Below are 22936 nucleotides of genomic sequence, written 5' to 3' on the forward strand. Positions count from 1 at the left end.
ACATTTTGAGAAAACGACCTCGAAATCGGGATTTGACGGTTCCAATAGGTTCGTATGATGATTTTGGACTTGGGCGTATGTTCGAATCGGATTTTGCACAACCTGATAGCATTTCAGCGCTTAATAGTGAAAAATCAACTATTTGAAGGCTTAATGTTCTTTAAATTTGGTTTGGAGTAGGTTTTGGGGTAATTGAGGTCCGTTTGGAATTTTGAGCCTGGGAATAGTCCGTATGGTGATTTAAGACTTGCACGCAAAATTTGGCATCATTCCGAGTAGTTTAAGTATGTTTCGGCGTGTTCAAAGTAAGTTTGAAAAATTTAAAAATTTTAAGTTGAATCAATTTGGTTTGGGGCATGATTCTTAGTTTTGATGTTGTTTTACACGTTTCGAGGGTTCGAGCGAGTCCGTTTTATGATTTCAAACTTGTTGGTATGTTCGGGCGAGCCCCCGGGGGACAAGGCTCGGACCAATTTTGGAATTTGGAGCAACAACTGAAGTTTCCAGCTTATGCTGCAGTCGCACCTGCGCTTGAGCAGTCGAGGTGCGGCATTTACCTCGTAGAAGCGGAAAGGGGAGGGCAGGCCACACGCCACAGAAGCAGGATTTTTCGGCACACCTGCGAGCGCGCAGGTGCGAGCTTTGGCGCGCAGAAGCCGACAGTTCCGAAGGTGCAAAGGTTTGGGGTGCAGATGCTGTTGCACAGAAGCGGTCCATTTGTCAGCAGGTGCGGAGCCAGGCCAAGAGGAAAATCTCGCACCTGCGAGGCTTTTTCCACAGGTGCGAAAATCACCGCAGGCAGAACCTTCATTTAAGTCGGAGTTGCATATTTTTGCCCGTTTCTCTCCATTCTTGGGCGATTTTGGAGCTTTTTGAGAAGGGATTTCAACTAGCAACTTGAAGGTAAGTTAATTCTATAAACTTTGAGTTAAATACATAGATTATGGATAGATTATAACCTGTAAATTATGAAAATCAAAGGTTAGAGTAAAAACCTAGATTTGTATAAAAATGATTTTTTAATCATGAAAATGGTTATGAAATTGGATGAAAATTGTATATTTGAGTTCTTGAGATTATGGGTAATGATTTTCTCCAAAAATTTCCGGAATCCGAGCACATGGGCCTGGGGTAAATTTTAGGAATTTACCATTTTGGATAGAATAATTTATTTAATAGTCTAATTTTAAATTTTTGAGTATGTATTAATTATTTTATATAACTTTGGATAGTTTCGGATTTTTCGGCACCGAATTGAGATTTTACGCGACATTGTGATCGAGAAGTGGGCTTTGAGACAAGGTAAGTCTCTTGCCTAACCTTGTAAGAGGGAATTTACCATATAGGTGATTTACATTAATAATTGTTGCTAATTGTGGGGGCTACATACGCACGAGGTGACGAGAGTCCGTGCGTAACTACTAATTATGCTATATTTGGGTAGTTTAGGACTCAAATCATGAATTACTTGTGATAATTGCTCCTTTTAATTAATTAAATTACTGGAATTATATTATAAATTGTTAGAGAAAATAGTAAAAGATCGAAACTTCATATACTCGAATTTTGTAAAAATTATTGAATTGTTAATAGAGATTGAATATCCTACGTGTTAATATTATAATTATTTCTCATTCCGGAGGTTCATAAGAAAATGTTCTCCTTTCTTGTGGAGCGGGCCGAACACCTCGGCAGTATAGATGCATCTATGGATCGTGACGCATGTCCCTCGGCAGTGTACGCGATACTTTAGATCGGGCCGTACGACCTCGGAAGAAATCGTGCCTAATAATAATAATTATACGATACCTTGATATTTTAATTGTTGCTTGTGAAGTTAATTGATAAATTATAAATTATTGAATTTTAAGGAATTAATTATTTCTGCTTGTTAAGAAAATTATTGTTGTTCACCTAAAAATCATGTTTAATTCAATATATTCTATTGTAATATTTTAGACCCATAGTGAGTGTCAAAGTTGACCTCTCGTCACTACTTTTTCGAGATTAGGATTAATACTTACTGGGTACACATTGTTTACGTACTCATGCTACGCTTGCTACACTTTTTGTGCAGGACCTAAGACAGGTACTATCAGAGGACCTATCGGCGCGCACCCACGTTATCCAGAGGCTTAGTGGTGAGCTGCATTTCTGAGCCGTTCTGCAGCAACTAATGTCTCTTCTTGTATTTACATTATGTCTATTTTATTTCAGACAATATTTAAAATTTTGTATAATCTACTAGATGCTCATACACTTGTGATACCAGGTTTTGGCACACATTAGTAGAATTTGTGAATTTAATTATTTTACTTGGATTTTAATTTATCTTATTTTCTCATATCTTTCTTAATTTTTGAAATTTTGAAGAGTTTGATTACTCGGATAATTTTTAAAGAAATGAATATATGTTTAAATCATTAGTTGGCTTGCCTAACTGGGATGTTGGGCGCCATCACGACCTATAGGTGAGTTTGGGCCGTGACAACATGGTATCAGAGCACTAGGTTCACGTAGGTCTCGCAAGTTATGAGCAGGCCTAATAGAGTCTTGCGGATCGGTACAGAGACGTCTTTACTTATCTTCGAGAGGCTATAGGGTGTTAGGAAAACTACCTTTCTTCATCTCCCATCGTGCAAATAATGCAGTACTAAATATCTTTCTCTTATTCTCTCATAGATGGTGAGAACGCGCTCTAATGAGATTCCAGACCAGGGAAGAGCTACTCCCCCTGTTGTTAGAGGCCGAGGGAGGGCTCCAGCCCGTGGTAGGGGACGTGGACATCCAAGAGTTGTTCCAGTTATGCCACCATTGGGTCCAGCAGAGGATCCTATTATTGAGGAACAGGGCGAGGTGCTAGTAGCAGAGCCAGCTCCGGTGGATTTCAAATCTGCACCGCGATTCCAGGAGGTCATGGGCCGTATGCTGCAGTTCATGGACACTATGACTCAGGCCGATTTATTTTCGACAGACCCAGCCACATCTCAGGTAGGCAGGGGAGCACAGACCCCTACCGCACAGGCTCATGGGAAGGCAGCTACTGTATATCAGACCTAGGATGCACTACCCATGGGTGGAGTCAAGCCAGTGGCAGCAGCTACACTTGGGCCCAGACCAGCTGCGGCCGCCGAGCCGCAGAAATTATTGGATAGATTGACTAGACTACATCCTCCTATCTTTGGGGGTGAGTGACATGAGGATCCCCAGAATTTCATTGATCGGTGCAGGGACATACTGCACAACATGCTGATATTGGAGTCTCATAGGGGTAGACTTTGCTACTTTTCAGCTAGAGGGCAGAGCCCGTAGATGGTGGAAGTCTTATCTTCTTGGCGGACCAACAGATTCTCCCCCATGACTTGGGACAGGTTCACCCGTATTTTCCTGGATAGGTATATTCTACCCTCCCAGAGGGAAGAGTTGCGGTTTCAGTTTGAGCAGTTCCAGCCGGGTCAAATATCAGTGACCGATTATGAGGCGAGGTTCTCTGAGTTATCTCGCCATGCACTTATGATACTCCCTACTAAGCCGGAGAGAGTGAAGAGGTTTGTTGCGGGTTTACATACTGGCATTCAGACGACCATGGCACGAGAGGTTGAGATGGGGACTTCTTATGAGTTGGTTGTAGAGATAGCCCGAAGGATTGAGGGTGTGCGTCAGCGCAGCCGAGAGCAGGTTATGAGGGATAAGCGATTTAGATATTCTGGAGAGTTTAGAGGTGCTCCGTCTAGGGGTAGAGGTCAGTTCATGAGAGGGCAGTCCAGCAAGCCCCCATATCCAGCACCACCGCCTCATCGGAGTGCCCAGTGCGACCTTATTTTAGTGCTATGCCAAAAAATTCTTATCGTCCACCAGCTATTCAGGGTTCTTCCAGTGGGTATTTAGGTCACTTGGGCCAAACTAGTCAGCAGCCCATTGTGCCGAGAAGTTGTTGTGAGTGCGGGGATTCCAGTCACATGTGGAGATTCTACCCTAGGCTTCGGGGTAGACCAATGTAGCAGGGTCAGCAGCCTATGATTTCCACACCAGTTGCTCCACCAGCCGTCCGACCACCCAGAGGTGGAGGGCAAGTGGGTAGGGGCCGTCCTAGAGGTGGAGGTCAGCCAGTTGGCGCTCCAGCTCGGTTCTATGCTTTTTCGGCCAGACCAGATGCAGACCAGTTGGCGCTCCAACCCAGTATTATTTCTGCTTGCGGCAAGTATGCCTCCGTATTATTTGATCTAGGATCTATGTATTCATATGTGTTATCTCTATTTGCTCATTTCGTGGGTGTTTCTCGAAAATCCTTGAGTACTCATGTTTATGTGTCCACTCTTGTGGGCGATTCTATTGTTGTAGATCAGATTTATCGATCCTGTGTTGTTACATTATGTGGTTATGAGACTAGAGCAGATCTTCTGTTGCTTGATATGACCGACTTCGAGATTATCCTAGGCATGGACTGGCTATCCCTATATCATGTCGTCCTAAATTGCCATGCTAAGACTGTTAATTTGGCAATGCCGGAATTTCCTAGGTTGGAGTGGAAGGGTTCGTCTGTCAGCGCATCTAATCATGTTATTTCCTTTCTGAAAGCTCGACATATGGCCGAGAAGGGTTGTTTGGCTTATCTAGCCTATGTTCGGGATACTACTGCAGAGACTCCGACTATTGATTCAGTGCCTGTAATTCGGGAGTTCTCCGATGTATTTCCTTCAGATCTTCCAGGCATGCCACCAGATTGTGATATTGAATTTTATATTGACTTGGCTCTAGATACCCAGTCTATATATATCCCACCGTATTGTATAGCTACAAAAGAATTGAAGGAATTGAAAGAACATCTTGAGGAGCTACTAGCCAAAGGGTTCGTCAGACCGAGTGTATCGCCTTGGGGTGCACCAGTATTATTCGTGAAGAATAAGGATGGAACGATACAAATGTGTATTGCTTATCACCAATTGAACAAAGTCACTATTAAGAACAAGTACCCGTTTCCATGTATTGATGATCTATTTGACCAGTTGAAGGGTGCTAGGGTGTTCTCCAAGATCGACTTGAGGTCGGGGTGCCATCAGTTGAAAATTCGGGATTCGGATGTTCCGAAGACTGCTTTTCGGACTAGATACGGTCATTATGAATTTCTGGTGATGTCTTTCGGGTTAACTAACGCCCCGGCGACGTTTATGGATTTGATGAACATGGTATTCAGGCCATATATTGATTTGTTTGTCATTCTCTTCATTTATGATATTTTGATTTACTCGCGCAGTAAGGAAGAGCACGAGCGCATTTCGATCTTTGCGAATACAGATAAAAAAGCAAAGGAAAAATTCAAAAGCTATGAAAGGGAAAAAGCCTTATATATATATCAAAAATTCTTTTTACAAGAGCTGAATAAACCCGATACAATTAACCACTATGTTGTCTACGCGCTTGCATCGCGGAATTGACCAGACCCAACCTATAATTTGAAAACCATTTTATGGCCATTTTGCTGGCCGATAACCATTTTGCTACCGCGAAAGTGTATTGCGGAATTGACATACCATTTTGTGGCCATTCTGCTGGCAACATATATGTTCTGCTACCATGGAATTACATCACATAATTGACATCAGGGGTTATTTTTCAAAATTTTCTAACCTGACCCCATTTTGATTAATAGCCTTTGGGGATCATTTTAAGGTAAATATCGGATGTTTTAGAGAGAAGTGAGAGTATCTTCAGATTGAGATGGTTCGTAGCTAGGAGCGGGTTGAGAAGGAAGCCAAGAGGCCTCGTGGATAGGGTGGATTTAGCGGTATTCCTTATGGGGGTCAGTTCTACCACGGTAGGGGTCGTCTTTTCAGACATCCTCAGACGGCTCACCCAGTTCACCGTGGTGCATCGTCTGGCCATGGTTCACACAGTTATCAGCAGGGCCATTCATCTCTCAGTGCTCTCCCCGCTCAAGGTTCGTCCCGTGCTCCATCGGGTCAGAGCTTGTCTATGCCAGGTCCGTCGAGGACGTACGGCCCAATCCAGAGTGTCGTGTACATTGTCGAGGGGCGTGCGGCTCGATACATAGATGCATCTATCCTGCCGAGGCGTTCGGCCCGCTCTTCAGACATTGCGGGAAAAAAAGCTATATGCTAAGTTCTCCAAATGCGAGTTTTGGCTCGATTCTGTAGCATTTTTGGGGCATATTGTATCGGGCGAGGGCATTAAAGTTGATACCAAAAAGATCGAGGCAGTTCAGAATTGGCATCGTCCCACTTCGGCGACTGAGATCAGGAGTTTCCTAGGATTAGCAGGTTATTATCGTCGGTTCGTGGATAGCTTTTCATCTATTGTAGCACCTTTGACCAAATTAACCCAGAAGGGTGATCCGTTCCGATGGTCTGATGATTGTGAGGTGAGCTTTCAGAAGCTCAAGACAGCATTGACTACAGTATTAATGTTAGTGTTACCTTCAGGTTCGGGGATGTATACAATGTATTGTGATGCTTCATGCATTGGTTTGAGTTGTGTATGAATGCAGGAGGGGCGAGTTATTGCATATGCCTCACGTCAGCTGAAACCCCACAAGAAGAATTACCCGATACATGATTTGGAGTTAGCTGCAATTTTTCACGCTCTTAAGATTTGAAGGCATTATCTTTATAGGGTGTCTTGTGAAGTTTACACTGATCATTGCAGTTTGCAGCATTTGTTCAAGCATAGGGACCTAAATTTGAGGCAGCGCAGATGGCTTGAGTTACTAAAAGATTATGATATTACTATCCTGTATCATCCGGGCAAAGCAAATGTAGTTGCAGACGCCTTGAGTAGGAAGGCAGAGAGTATGGGCAGTTTGGCTTTCATTTCAGCAGAGGAGAGGCCATTAGCTTTGGATATTCAGTCCTTGGCTAACAGACTTGTGAGGCTGGATATTTCAGAGCCCAGCCGAATTTCGTGCATGTGTTGTGGCCCAGTCTTCACTATTTGAGCAGATCAAGGCTTGCCAGTTTGATGAGCCACACTTATTGGTTCTTCGAGAAGCGGTACTATGGGGTGGTGCCAAGGAAGTTACTATTGGCACAATGGTGTTCTGTGACTTCAGGATCGTCTATGTGTTCCAAATGTGGATGGACTGAGGAAAACAATTCTAGAGGAGGCACACAGTTCTCGGTATTCTATTGTCACGACCCAAAATCCGACTAGTCGTGATGGCACCTAACCCAACCCGCTAGGTAAGCTAATTATCAACTATCCAATTCCAATGAATTTAGTAAGGCAATTAATTAAAAGAAAATATATAAAACCAATACATTTTCCCAAGAATTGGTAGTACAAATCATGAGCTTCTAAGAATAGAGTTTACAAAGCTGGTATAAAATAAATTCATCATCTATTTGAAAAGTACATAAACAGAGTTTTATGAATCTAAGCTACCATGAACAAGAGGCAGCTACAACCGGAACATAGGTACACCTTCAGATCCAGCTCCCGACGAATGCAACAACATCAGCAGCCAACATATGCACGCAAGGTGCAGAAGTGTATTATGAGTACAACCGACCCCATGTACTCAATAAGTAATAAACCTAACCTTAGGTTGAAAGTAATGACAAGCTTGTACCAAGGTCAGAGTCCAACTCCAATAATCAACAATAGTTCATAACCACATAAAGCAAGTAATGAAAGAAATAACCCAAGGAATAAATGCTCAGCTAAATCATGATTTTCAAAAATAGTTCTGCCTTTCAAGTGTATCAGTGAAAGTCCCAAGTCGTTTACCAAAGTTTCCAAAAATACGAATAAGTTTGAAAACAATAATTTTTCCCAAAAATCCTTTCAACAATGATAAGATGTTTTATTATCTTTCCAGATAGCCAGTGAAAAAATGCATCACTATGACCGTAGGCCAATATGTGTGAGAAGTCATGAATGACGTGATACCGTACAACGTGAGAAAAATACATCTCTATGTTTGTATGTCATGGGTGCATGTCAATGCAATGTATCTTAGTGATAAAACCATGTGCATACTTCTCAGAGTATCAATTCACTCAGTTCTCCCCATCACTCAGTCCTCGCAGTCACTCAGTCTTCACAGTCACTCAATCCTCCCAATCGCTCAACACTTGCACTCAGTAGGTACCTGCGCTTACCGGGGGTGTGTACAGACTCCGGAGGGGCTCCTTCAGCCCAAGCGCTATAATCTGCACGGATAACTCATGTGCTATAGTATCAACATCAGGATCCGCACGGACAACTCACGTGCAATAATAAGCCAATCTGGTGCGGTCCGATCCTATAATAATAAAGTATATAAAGATAATATGGCCTGCTGCAGCGTGCAACCCGATCCCATAATTATCCTCACAATATGGCCCTCGGCCTCACTCAGTCATCAATCTCTCTAGTCTCTCAGGCTCACAATGTCATGAAACTAGACCAAAATGATGATATGATGAATCAATAAATAGCAACAGAGACTGAGAGATGATATGAAATGAATGAACATGACTGAGTATGAAATTTCATTTTAAACAAATAATTCAACAATAATATGACCTCTGTGGGTCTCAATAATACTGGCACATAGCCTCAGTATGATTTTTAATATGATTCTCAGCTCAATTTCTTTAACACATAAAACTACATAGAAAATGCCAAGATTATTTGACTACAAAATTTCACGGAACCAATTACTTCACAATTTCTATAGTGCACGCCCACACGCCCGTCACCTAGCATGTGCGTCACCTCCAAGTAATTCATATAATATGTATATTCAGGATTCATACCTTCGTCTTCAAGATTAGAAGAGTTACTTATCTCGAACAAGACAAATCTAATGTCGAGCAAGCAAAACAATGTTCCAGAAATTCCATTCTGCACGTATCAACTTCTGAACATCTCGAATCTAGCCACAATTAATTCGATTAAGTCAATACCAATTGTTGTAATTAATTCTATAAATAAATACTAATTTTCTAATAAAAATCCGAAATTAACTCAAAAATCGCCTGTGGGCCCACGTCTCGGAACCCGACAAAAGTTACAAAATATGAACGCCCATTCAACCACGAGTCCAACCACACCAATTTTATCAAATTCCGACATCAACTCAACCCTCAAATCTTCAAATTAAAGTCTATAAAAGTTTTTACTATTTTCAACCCAAAACACTAATATGTTGATAAAAACAACAATAGATTCGTATAATTTAACCAAAATCGAGTTAGAATCACTTACCCCAATCCTTACGGTAAAAATCGCCTAAAAACCGCTTCAATCCGAGCTCCACAGCTCCAAATGTGTTAAAATGGCCGAAACCTCAAAATATAGCTTCTGTCCAAGCATTTACTCTTCGCGATCGCGGAAAATGCTTCGTGATCGCGAAGCACAAAACTTTCCAGCCCAAACTTTGCCCTTCGCGATCGCAAAGAACAAACTCCCCAACTCTTCCAGATAGCCTTTAGTATAATAGTCATAACTTTTTTGTACAAAACTCCAAATGACAAATGGTTTGACTTTCTGAAAACTAGATATCAAGGGCTACAACTTTCATTTTTGGATCTTCTCCAAATTCCTTATATTGTGAGATATAAGCTTCCAAAATCGGGTTAGTGCAGCAGAGATTTTTTTCTATGCAATCGCGAAAAAGCTTCCGCGGTCGCGATTCACAAGGCCCCAAACTGTTGTTTTCTCTTCACGAATATGACCAAATGTTCACGAACGTGATGCACACCTCTGTAGATAGAAACCAACAATTAAAAATGCCCTAGAAATGGTCCGAAACCACTCCGAAACTCACCCGAGCCCCTCAGGACCTCAACAAAATATACCAACAAGTCCTAAAACATCATACAAACTTAGTTGAAGCCTCAAATCACATCAAACAATGCTAAAACCACGAATCATGCCCCAATTCAAGCTTAATGAAACTAAAAAATTCCAACTTCTACATTCGATGCCGAAACCTATCGAATCAAGTTCGATTGACCTCATATTTTGCACACAAGTCATAAATAACATAACGAAGATATTCCAATTTTCAAAATCGGATTCCGAGCCCGATATCAAAAAGTCAACTCCCCCGTCAAACTTCCCAAAAATTCAACTTTTGCCATTTCAAGCCTAATTCCACTACGGACCTCCAAATAATTTTTCGGACACGCTCCTAAGTCCAAAATCACCATACAGAGCTATTGTAATCATCAGAATTTAATTCTGAGGTCGTTTATACATAAGTGAATATCCGCTCAACTTTTCCAACTTAAGTTTTTAATTATGAGACTAAGTGTCTCATTTCACTCCGAAATCTTTCCGGACCCGAACCACCTAACCCGATAAGCCATAAATCAATTGTAAGGCATAACTTGAGCAGTAAATGGAGGCACGGGGGTAATACTCAAAACGACCGGCCGGGTCATTACATTCTCCCATTTAAACATACGTTCGTCCTCGAACGTGTCAAGAGTTTTTTCCAAGCCATCAAATAACTATTCCATATTACCACGCACATACCCGGGGGGGATCCCACGCCACCCTATTCCATATAGGTCTGACATCACAACACAATTGAAGATCATTACTTTAACCTTAGTCCGTAAAATCCTTGGAATTCAATTTCCAATATTCTGAATTTCTTACAAGACTCGAATCTCATATTTACATGCTGTATAAGTCTGAACAAGCTGCATCGAGCCATAACCATAACCACAGATATAATAACATAACATACTACACCACTTGCATGCTCGTAGCACCATTCCCGATCATAGTAACTACTCCAAAACCAACCTGGTACTGATAATAAACCCCATATCAAACAAAACCTCATTCCAAAACCTTTGTACACTGCTGATAATGAAAGAAACACACGGAAATCTCATGACCCCTTATCAGATCAACAAGTCATGGAGCTCTCTCGCCCCAACTATAACCATAGTCACTTTCTAAGCCGACTTTCAATATTATACTCCCAAATATACCGTAATCAAACCGGATAGTACCCATTCTAGGTGCAATGACCTTATATTATTAAACACAACTATCCCACAGACACACCATATAAATATAACTCCAGCCACCACTGCGCAATCCGTGTACCCAAATATGGGAGATGTCTCAAGGAAGAGAACCATATTGCAAGTTCAACAAGCACCACCACAACCACAATGTTACAACCAACTCCTCAAATTTCGTGAAGAGGATAACCATAGGCGCATGTGCATAATTGTAGAGGAAGAAAATTAATGAATCGGGTAAATTATCATAGAAAGAAAATTCCCACACGCGGCACAGACAACTTACGTGCCAATAATATGAATCATCTGGCATGGTCACAGGCCTCCAGTCCCCGCATATCATACAAGAGTAATTAACCAAGTATACTTGTATATGATAATGAAATAAGATTCTCATACTCCTGGACTGGTATAAATAACATGTCATAGTGTAAGCATGTGCAAAGTCTGCTATCACACTTCAAATCGATAATTTAACGCAGAAATAATAATGAACCCATTTATTCAGGGAATTAGCCTCTTTGTAACCTCAAGTGTAGCCCAGATATTTCTCAACAAAGGTAAGAATACGAGAAATGTTATAACTTTATGCTTAAAAATCAGCTCTAGGCATATCATAGCCTAAGCATTCTTTCGAGTATAAATACTTGCCCCGATGCCCGCACATTAGCCCAAATCTCATATATATGCACACTTATAGCACGTAGCTATCACAGATAATTAATGCAACTAGAGCCTCCACTGAATTTTAAATAAAATACTCACCTCAAATAGGCCACAACTCGAAATAATATGATTCTGAGAACTCCCAGTCTCCAATTTCATCGAGCACATGAATCACCGTAACTGATCCCAACTCCATCACTAGAATGACTAACACATCTTTCGTGCACGATTATCCCACGAGGAATACTTCTATATCTCCCGTGCCACATAGCAATAATTTGAATATCAGTAGTCTATCAACTAGGTGAGTACTGCAATACCGATGAACATCCGTAAGTCAAAACACAACGCGCCTTCTGAAATGCGCACCCTTCTCAGGAATTACCGAGCAGTTATAACATTCATCGAAATATCTAAAACTGACCATGCTGTCCAACATTCGTTACCTTCTCTTCAAGACTAAACGGTCACCTTGTACATGTAAATCCTAATCCCGCACAACACACCACATCTATTATGCCATCATGTGACAAGCACAAGAATCCCATTATCAAATCTGAGTCACCAAAAAATTACATACCTGGTTAGTTAGAAACCTTCATCTTGCTTCCTTCGAGGAGGAAATCACAATACACAACACGTTTCCCACACCAGTAGAAAATATCCGGTTCAAACCATGGTAGAAACCATCAAGAATACTTTGAAATCCATCTGCACATAACCAAGCTATTAGAACTAAATTCCTCTAAATCGACCAAATCACGTAGGTCACCAAAAACCAAGAATATTGCCACTAAAACATCTGTAGAGTCTCACCACATCATAATTACCCCTATAAATACCACAACCGAAACACCCACTCTGAAAATACCTTATTTGAGTCTAAGGCCATTTCATTCACCTTTCTAATAATGAAATATAAAATCCATAATGATATACAAAAAAATGCCACAAGTCTCGATGCCATCCAACTTAAATCTCAGATTTTAGCCATAAACAAATCCGCCAAAAATTCTCAATTGTTACATATTAATCTTGAATCCATTAGAAATTTCTCGAGAGTCATCCACTCTGCTCAAATATCAATTGCACCACAAAAATGGGCCGAAAGACACATGCCCCATTAGCATAACAACACCCAAAGAAGTACCCCTGCCTTAACACTACCAATCAAATTCATACTCCGTGCGCACTGCATCTTTCACAAATAACAACTCACTCATTCCATGATTTTTATATATTCATAAGTGCATTATAACCCGTATCCAGGAATTTCCTTATTCGAATCATCCTCGATCTCAACCTCTGCAAGTCATAACTAACCCACAAGTATGCCTCAGCCCAAAATTAAACCTTTACATCTAACCATGAAATTGAATTGTCAATAGCAGGCTCCCCCACTTGGCTCAAAGCCATAGATTAAAACAATTGATAACTCATAATACCCATACTCTATTACTGCCTTAATATCGCAGTCAGTTCAACGAAAATTCTTCTTAGGCCCATGCAACACCAACCATAAAATACCTCAATCATCCGCTAATCTTGCATTCATTCTCTTGACAGTCAAGTCAACTTTCTCAACTAGATTCAAATTCAAATCTCAACACATATAAGCCGCTGGTAGAAAAGAAACTCTCCAATCAACATTATAAGAAACACACCTACTTAGCCTCAAATTGGCATCTTGTTATACCCTTTCGCATCCACAATTACTACGCAATCACTTAATCTTCCTGAGTCGAAACTCATTAACAAGACATGAAAATTTAATTCTCTCCATAATTAAACTGCATGACAGATCCTTCAACAAACTCACAATTCGAGACTGTACGTCACATCAAACGAAAATAAAGCACCCAATGGACCTCTTTACATTCCAAGGAAACATTTCCCGTCACATTCAATCCATCTTAATACATCCCGCACATCATCCCTGAAATCACAAGCCAGCGATACACAGCTGATACCGAGCGCTCACATTGCGCACACAAATGCATGGAAGGAATTCGTAGAGTTATAGTTCAAGCTGAATCAATTCCGCACGATAAGGGAAAAAGAAGGAAAATTATCCTAAATACCCTATAGCCTCTCGAAGATAAGTGTGCACGTCATCATATCGATCCGCAAGACTTAGACACTTGCTCATGACTCGTAGAACCTATGAACCTAGATCTCTGATACCGCCTAGTCATGACCCAAAATCCGACTAGTCATGATGGCACCTAACCCAACCTGCTAGGTAAGCCAATTATCAACTATCCAATTCCAATGAATTTAGTAAGGCAATTAATTAAAAGAAAATATATGAAACCAATATATTTCTCCAAGAACTGGTAGTACAAATTATGAGCTTCTAAGAATAGAGTTTACAAAGCTGGTATGAAATAAATACATCATTTGTTTGAAAAGTACATAAACAGAGTTTTATGAATCTAAGGCTACCATGAACAAGAGGCATCTACAACCGGAACACAGGTACACCTTCAGATCCAGCTCCCAACGAACGCAGCAACATCAGCAACCAGCATCTACACGCAAGGTACAGAAGTATAGTATAAGTACAACCGACCCCATGTACTCAATAAGTAACAAACCTAACCTTAGGTTGAAAGTAGTGACGAGCTTGTACCAAGGTTAGAGTTCAACACCAATAACCAACAACAGTTCATAACAACATAAAGCATGTAATGAAAGAAGTAACCCAAGGAATAAATGCTCAGCTAAATCATGATTTTCAAAAATAGTTCTGCCTTTCAAGTGTATCAGTGAAAGTCCCAAGTCATTTACCGAAGTTTCCAAAAATACGAATAAGTTTGAAAACAGTAATTTTTCCCAAAAATCCTTTCAACAATGATAAGATATTTTATTCTCTTTCCAGATAGCCAGTGAAAAAATGCATCACTATGCCCGTAGGCCAATATGTGTGAGAAGTCATGAATGACGTGATACCGTACAGCGTGAGAAAAATACATCTCTATATATGTATGTCATGGGTGCATGTCAATGCAATGTATCTTAGTGATAAAACCATGTGCATACTTCTCAGAGTATCAATTAACTCAGTCCTCCCCATCACTCAGTCCTCCCCATCACTCAGTCCTCACAGTCACTCAATCTTCCCAATCGCTCATCACTCGTACTCGGCACCCGGCACTCGCACTTAGTAGGTACCTGCGCTCACTGGGGTGTGCACAGACTCCGGAGGGGCTCCTTCATTCCAAGTGTTATAATCTGCATGAACAACTCATATGCTATAGTATCAATATCTGGATCCGCACGGACAACTCACGTGCTATAATAAGCCAATCTGGCCTGCTGCGGCGTGCATCCCGATCCCATTATAATAAAGTATATAAAGCCAATCTGGCTTGCTGCGGCGTGCAACCCGATCCCATAATTATCCTCACAATCAGGCCATCGACCTCACTCAGTCATCAATCTCTCCAGTCTCTCGGGCTCACAATGTCATGAAACTAGCCCAAAATGATGATATGATGAATCAATAAATTGCAACAGAGACTGAGAGATGACATGAAATGAATGAACATGATTGAGTATGAAATTTTATTTTAAACAAATAATTCAACAGCAATATGACCTCTGTGGGTATCAATAATACTGGCACATAGCCTCAGCGTAATTTTTAATATGATTCTCAGCTCAATTTCTATAACACATAAAATCACATAGAAAATGCCAAGATTATTTGACTACAAAATTTCACAGAACCAATTACGTCATAATTTCTATAGTGCACGCCCACACGCCTGTCACCTAGCATGTGCGTCACCTCCAAACAATTCACATAATACGTATATTCGGGATTCATACACTTAGCTCCAAGATTAGAAGAGTTACTTACCTCGAACAAGATGAATCCAATGTCGAGCAAGCTAAACAATGCTCCAGAAATCCCATTATGCACGTATCAACTTCTGAACGGCTCGAATCTAGCCACAATTAATTCGATTCAGTCAATACCAATTATTGCAATTAATTCCATAAAGAAATACTAATTTTCCAATAAAACCCCAAAATTAACTCAAAAGGCACGTGTGGGGCCCACGTCTCGGAACCCGATAAAAGTTATAAAATATGAACGCTCATTCAACCACGAGTCCAACCATACCAATTTTATCAGATTCCTATATCAACTCGACCCTCAAATCTTCAAATTAAAGTCTATGAAATATTCTACTATTTTCAACCCAAAACACTAATATGTTTATAAATACAATAATAGATTCGTACAATTTAACCAAAACCGAGTTAGAATTACTTACCCCAATCCATATGGTGAAAATCGCCTCAAACATCGTTTCAATCCGAGCTCCATAGCTCCAAATGTGTTAAAATGGCCGAAACCTCAAAATATAGCTTCTGTCTAGGCATTTACTCTTCGCGATCGTGGAAAATGCTTCACGATCATGAAGCACAAATATTTCCAGCCCAAAATTTGCCCTTCGCGATCGCGAAGAACAATTTCCCCAACTCTTCCAGATAGCCTCTAGTCTAATGGTCATAACATTTTGTACAAAATCCCAAATTACAAATGGTTTGACTTTTTGAAAATTAGATATCAAGGGCTACAACTTTCATTTTTGGATTATCTCCAAATTCCTTTCAGATTTCGAGATATAAGTTTCCAAAGTCGGGTTAGTGTAGCAGAGATTTTGTTCTACGCGATCGCGAAAGAGCTTCCGCAATCGCGATTCACAAGGCCCCAAACTGCTGTTTGCTCTTCGCGAACACGTCCAAATGTTCATGATCGCGATGCACACCTCTGTAGACAAAAACCAGCAATTAAAAATGGCCTAGAAATGGTCCGAAACCACCCCAAAACTTACCCGAGCCCCTCGGGACCTCAACCAAATATACCAGCAAATCCTGAAATATCATACGAACTTAGTCGAAGCCTCAAATCACATCAAACAATGCTAAAATCACAAATCATGCCACAATTCAAGCTTAATGAAACAAAGAAATTCCAACCTCTATATTCGATGCAGAAACCTATCGAATCAAGTCTAGATGACCTCAAATTTTGCACACAAGTCATAAATGGCATAACAAAGCTATTCCAATTTCCAGAATCGGATTCCGACCCCGATATCAAAAAGTCAACTCCCCGGTCAAACTTCTCAAAAATTCAACTTTTGCCATTTCAAGCCTAATTTCACTACGGACCTCCAAATAATTTTCTGGACACGCTCATAAGTCCAAAATCACCATACAGAGCTATTGGAATTATCAGAATTCAATTCCGAGGTCTTTTACATATAAGTGAATATCCGATCAACTTTGCCAACTTAAGTTTTTAATTATGAGACTAAGTGTCTCATTTCACTCCGAAATCTTTCCGGACCCGAACCAACTAACACGATAAGTCATAAATCAACTGCAAGGCATAAAATGAGCAGTAAATGGGGGAACGGGGTTGTAATACTCAACACTACAGGCCGGGTCGTTACATCTATTAATCCAAGTGCTACGAAGATGTATCGTGACTTGAGGCAGCATTATTGGAGGCGAAGGATGAAAAAGGACATAGTTGAGTATGTAGCTAGGTGTCTAAATTGCCAGCAAGTTAAATATGAGCACCATAGGCAATGTGGCCTACTTCAGCAGTTGACTATACCATAGTGAAAATGGGAACGCATTACTGTGGACTTTGTAATTGGGTTGTCGCGGACCTTGCGGAAGTTAGATGCAGTTTGGGTCATTATTGACAGGTTGACCATGTCGGCACACTTTATTTTGGTGGTGACTACGTATAATTCAGAGAGGTTAGCCCAGATTTATATACAAGAGATAGTTCGGTTGCACGGTGTGCCAATTTCCATCATATCATATAGAGGCCCTCAGTTTACTTCACATTTTTGGAGATCAGTACAGAGTGAGTTGGGGACCCGTGTAGAGCTCAGTACAGCCTTTCATCCGCAGACCGACGGGCAGTCAGAGCGGACAGATCAGATTTTGGGGGATATGCTCAGGGCATGTGTGATTGTCTTTGGAGGTTAGTGGGATCGTTTCTTGCCTTTGGCCGAGTTTTCTTATAACAACAGTTACCAATCCAGCATCGAGATGGTTCCATTTGAGGCTTTATATGGTCGGTGATGTCGTTCGCCAATCAGATGGTTTGATCCTGGTGGGACTAAGTTACATGGTATTGATTTGGTAAAGGATTCCTTGGAAAAGGTAAAATTAATTCAGGAGCAACTTCGTACAGCACAGTCCAGGCAGAAAAGTTACGCGGATCAGAAAGCGCATGATTTATCGTTTAAGGTGGGTAAAAAAGTTCTCTTGAAGGTTTCGCCTATGAAGGGAATCATGAGATTTGGGAAGAAGGGCAAGTTGAGCCCAAGGTTTATAGGCCCATTTGAGGTGTTGAGACGAGTTGGGGAGGTTGCTTATGAGCTAAGAGGGAAACATGTTAGCTCATAGGTCGGTATGATACCTCCAAAGCATAGATACATGGAAAACCGGATGAACTCCTGATAGACTTGGAGGCAAGGCAAGCTCATAAGCAACCTCCCCAACTTGTCTCAACATCTCAAATGGGCCTATAAACTTTGGGCTCAATTTGCCCTTCTTCCCAAATCTCATGATTCCCTTCATCGGCAAAACCTTCAAGAGAACTTTTTCACCCACCATAAACGATAAATAACGCACTTTCTGATCCGCGTAACTTTTCTACCTGGACTGTGCTGTACGAAGTTGCTCCTGAATTAATTTTACTTTTTCCAAGGCATCCTTTACCAAATCAATACCATGTAGCTTAGCCTCACCGGGCTCAAACCATCCGATGGGCGAATGACATCGCCGACCATATAAAGCCTCAAATAGAGCCATCTCGATGCTGGATTGGTAACTGTTGTTATAAGCAAACTCAACCAAAGTCAAGAAATGATCCCACTGACCTCCAAATTCAATCACACATGCCCTGAGCATATCCTCCATAATATGAACTATCCGCTCTGATTGCCCATCGGTCTACGGATGAAAGGCTGTGTTGAGCTCTACATGGGTCCCCAATTCACTCTGTACTGATCTCTAGAAATGTGAAGTAAATTGAGGACCTCTATCTGATATGATGGAAATTGGCACACCGTGCAATCGAACTATCTCCTGAATATAAATCTGAGCCAACCTCTCCGAAGTACACGTAGTCACAACCGGAATAAAGTGTGCCGACTTGGTCAACCTGTCGACAATGACCCAAACTGCATCAAACTTCCGCAAGGTCCACGACAACCCAACTACAAAGTCCATAGTAATGCATTCCCATTTCCACTCTAGTATAGTCATCTGCTGAAGTAGGCCACCTGGCCTATGGTGCTCATATTTAACTTGATGACAATTTATACACCTAGCTACATACTCAACTATGTCCTTTTTCATCCTCTGCCACCAATAATGATGCCTCAAGTCACGATACATCTTCGTAGCACCTGGATGAATAGAATACCAAGAATCGTGTTCCTCCTCTATAATCAGTTTCCTCAGTCAATCCACATTAGGAACACATAAACGATCCTAGAGTCGCAAAACACCATCTGTGCCAATAGTAACTTCCTTGGCACCACCTCGCAGTACCATTTTTCGAAGAACCATTAAGTATGGATCATCAAACTAGTGAGCCTTGATCTACTCAAATAGTGAAGACTAGGCCATAACACACGCAAGAACTCGATTGGGCTCTGAAATAACCAGCCTCACAAGTTTGTTAGCCAAGGACTGAATATCCAAAGCTAATGGCCTCTCCTCTGCTGAAATGAAAGCCAAACTACCCATACTCTCCGCCTTTCTACTCTAGGCGTCTGCAACTACATTTGCTTTCCCCGGATGATACAAGATAGTAATATCATATTCTTTTAGTAACTCAAGCCATGTGCGCTACCTCAAATTTAGGTCCCTTTGCTTGAACAAATGCTGTAAACTGTGATGATCAGTGTAGACTTCACAAGACACCCCATAAAGATAATGCCTCAAAATCTTAAGAGCATAAACGATTGCAGCTAACTCCAAATCATGTACCTGGTAATTCTTCTCGTGGGGTTTCAGCTGACGTGAAGCATATGCAATAACTCGCCCCTCCTGTATTAATACACAATCCAAACCAACGCGTGAAGCATCACAATACACCGTATACATCGCCGGACCGAAAGGCAACATTAACACCGGTGCTATAGTCAATGTTGTCTTGAGCTTCTGAAAGCTCACCTCACAATCATCGGACCATCAGAACGGAGTACCCTTCTGGGTTAATTTGGTCAAAGGTACTGCAATAGATGAAAATCCCTCCACAAACCGACGATAATAACCTGCTAAACCTTGGAAACTCCTGATCTCAGTCGCTGTAGTGGGATGATGCCAATTTTGAACTGCATCCATCATTTTAGGATCAACTTTAATGTCCTCTCCCGATACAATATGTCCCAAGAAAGCTACAGAATTTAGCCAAAACTTACATTTGAAGAACTTAGCATATAGATTTTGTTCCCGCAGTGTCTGAAATACCACTCTCATATGCTGCTCGTGTTGTTCCTAACTGCGCGAGTAAATCAAAATATCATCAATGAAGACAATGACAAACGAATCAATATATGGACTGAATACCATGATCATCAAATCTATAAACGCCGCTGGGGCATTAGTTAACCCGAAAGACATCACCATAAAATTAATAATGACCGTATCTAATCTAGAAAGTATTTTTCGGAACATCCGAATCCCGAATCTTCAACTGATGGTACCCCAACCAGAAGTCGATCTTAGAAAATGCCCTAGCACCCTGCAACTGATCAAATAGATCATCAATACGTGGCAATGGGTACTTGTTCTTAATAGTGACTTTTTTCAATTTACGATAATCAATACACATTCGCATCGTTCCATCCTTCTTTTTCACGAATAATACCGGCGCACCCCAAGGTGATACACTTGGTCTGACGAACCCTTTGGCTAGTAATTCCTATAGTTGTTCTTTCAATTCCTTCAATTATTTCGGAGCCATGCGATATGGTGGGATATATATAGGCCGGGTATCTGGAGCCAAGTCAATACAAAAAATCAATATCACGATCTAGTGGCATGCCTGGAAGATCTGAAGGAAATACATCGGAGAACTCCCGAACCATAGGGACTGAATCAATAGTCTGAGTCTCTGCAGTAGTATCCCGAACATAGACTAGATAAGCCAAACAACCCTTCTCGACCATATGTCGAGCTCTTTGAAAGGAAATAACATGATTAGATGCGCTGACAAACGAACCCTTCCACTCCAACCTAGGAAATTCTGGCACTTCCAAAGTAACATTCTTAGCATGGCAATTTAGGACGACATGATATGGGGATAGCCATGCCCAGGATAATCTCGAAGTCAGTCATATCAAGCAATAAAAGATCTGCTCTAGTCTCATAACCACAGAATGTAACAACACAGGACCGATAGATCTGATTCACAATAACAGAATCGCCCACAGGAGTGGACACATAAACAAGAGTACTCAAGGACTCTCGAGAAACACCTAGGAAATGAGCAAATAGAGAGGACATATATGAATACGTAGATCCTGGATCAAATAATATGGAGGCATCTTTGCCTCAAACATAAATAATACTTGTAATCACTGCATATGAGGTCTCTGCATCTGGTCTGGACAAAAAAGCATAGAACCGAGCTAGAGTGCCAACTGGCTGGCCTCCACCTCTAGGACGACCCCTACCCACCTGCCCTCCAACTCTAGGTGGTCGGATGGCTAGTGGAGCAACTGGTGCGGTAATCATAGGTTGCTGACCTTGCTGCACTGGTCTACCCTGAAGCCTGGGGCAGAATCTTCGCATGTGACTGGGATTCCTGCACTCGTAACAACTTTTCGGTGCGATGGGCTGCTGACTAGAAGTCTGACCCTGGGGACCTGAATACCCACTGGAAGAACCCTGAATAGCTGGTGGGCGATAAAAACTCTCTGGCATAACACTGAAATAAGGTCGCACTGGGGCAGCTCGAGGAGGTGATAGTGCTTGATATGGGGGCCTGCTGGACTGCCCTCTCATGAACTAGCCTCTACCCCCAGACGGAGCACTTATGAACTCTCTAGAATATCTAAATCGCTTATCCCTCATAACCTGTTCTCGGCTGCACTAACACACACCCTCAATTCTCCGGGCTATCTCCATAACCAACTCATAAGAAGTCCCCATCTCAACCTCTCGGGCCATAGTGGCCTGAATGCCAGTATGTAAACCCGCAACAAACCTCTGTACATGGCGTGATAACTCAGAGAACCTCGCTTCATAATCGGTCACTGACATCTGACCTTGCTGAAGCTTCTCAACCTGGAACCGCAACTCTTCCCTCCGGGAGGGTGGAATGTACCTATCCAAGAAAATACTGGTGAACCTTTCCCAAGTCATGGGAGGAGAATCTGCTAGTCTGCCAAGAAGATAAGATTTTTACCATCTACGGGCCCTACCCTCCAGCTGGAAAGTAGCAACGTCTACCCCGTGAGACTCTAATACCCTCATGTTGTGCAGTTTGTACCTGCACCGATCAATGAAATCCTGGGGATCCTCACGTCGCTCACCCTCAAAGACAGGAGGATGTAGTCTGGTCCATCTGTCCAATAATTTCTGTTGCTCGGCGGCCACAGCTGGTCTGGGCTCAGGTGTAGCTGATGCCACTGGCTGGACTCAACCCATGGGTAGTGCACCTTAGGTCTGATATACAACAACTGCCTGTCTATGAGCCTGTGCGGTAGGGGTTTGTGCTCCCCCGCTCACCTGAGATATGGTCAGGTCTGCCGGAAATAAATCGGCCTAAGTCATAGTGTCCATTAACCGCAGCATACGGCCCATGACCTCCTGGAATCTCGGTGCAGACGTGAAATCCACCGGAGTTGGCTCTGCTGTGGGCACCTCGCCATGTTCCTTAATAATAGGATCCTCTGCTGGACCCACTAGTGGCACAACTGGAGCAACCCTGGGATGTCCTCATCCCCTACCACGGGTTGGAGCCCTCCCTCGGCCTCTGACTCGGCCTCTAACAACAGGGGGAGTAGCTCTTCCCTAGTTTGGAACCTCATTAGAGTGCGTTTTCACCATTTGTGAGAGAATAAGAGAAAGATATTTAGTAATACATTATTTGCACGATGGAAGATGAAGAAAGATAGTTTTCCTAACACCCTATAGCCTCTCGAAAATAAGTACAAACGTCCCTGTACCAATCCGCAAGACTCTATTAGGCATGCGCATAACTCGTGAGACCTACGTGAACCTAT

General features: G+C 41.8%; 1 protein-coding gene across 2 annotated transcripts in view; it reads right to left on the reverse strand.

Moving 5' to 3' along the window:
- The window catches only part of LOC104101586 (actin-7-like), a 177144-nt gene that overhangs the window by 4346 nt on the left and 149862 nt on the right, over window positions 1–22936 (reverse strand). The window lies entirely within an intron of this gene.

The sequence above is a fragment of the Nicotiana tomentosiformis genome, chromosome 4 (genome assembly GCF_000390325.3).
Source record: "Nicotiana tomentosiformis chromosome 4, ASM39032v3, whole genome shotgun sequence".
In the NCBI taxonomy this organism is placed as follows: Eukaryota; Viridiplantae; Streptophyta; class Magnoliopsida; order Solanales; family Solanaceae; genus Nicotiana; species Nicotiana tomentosiformis.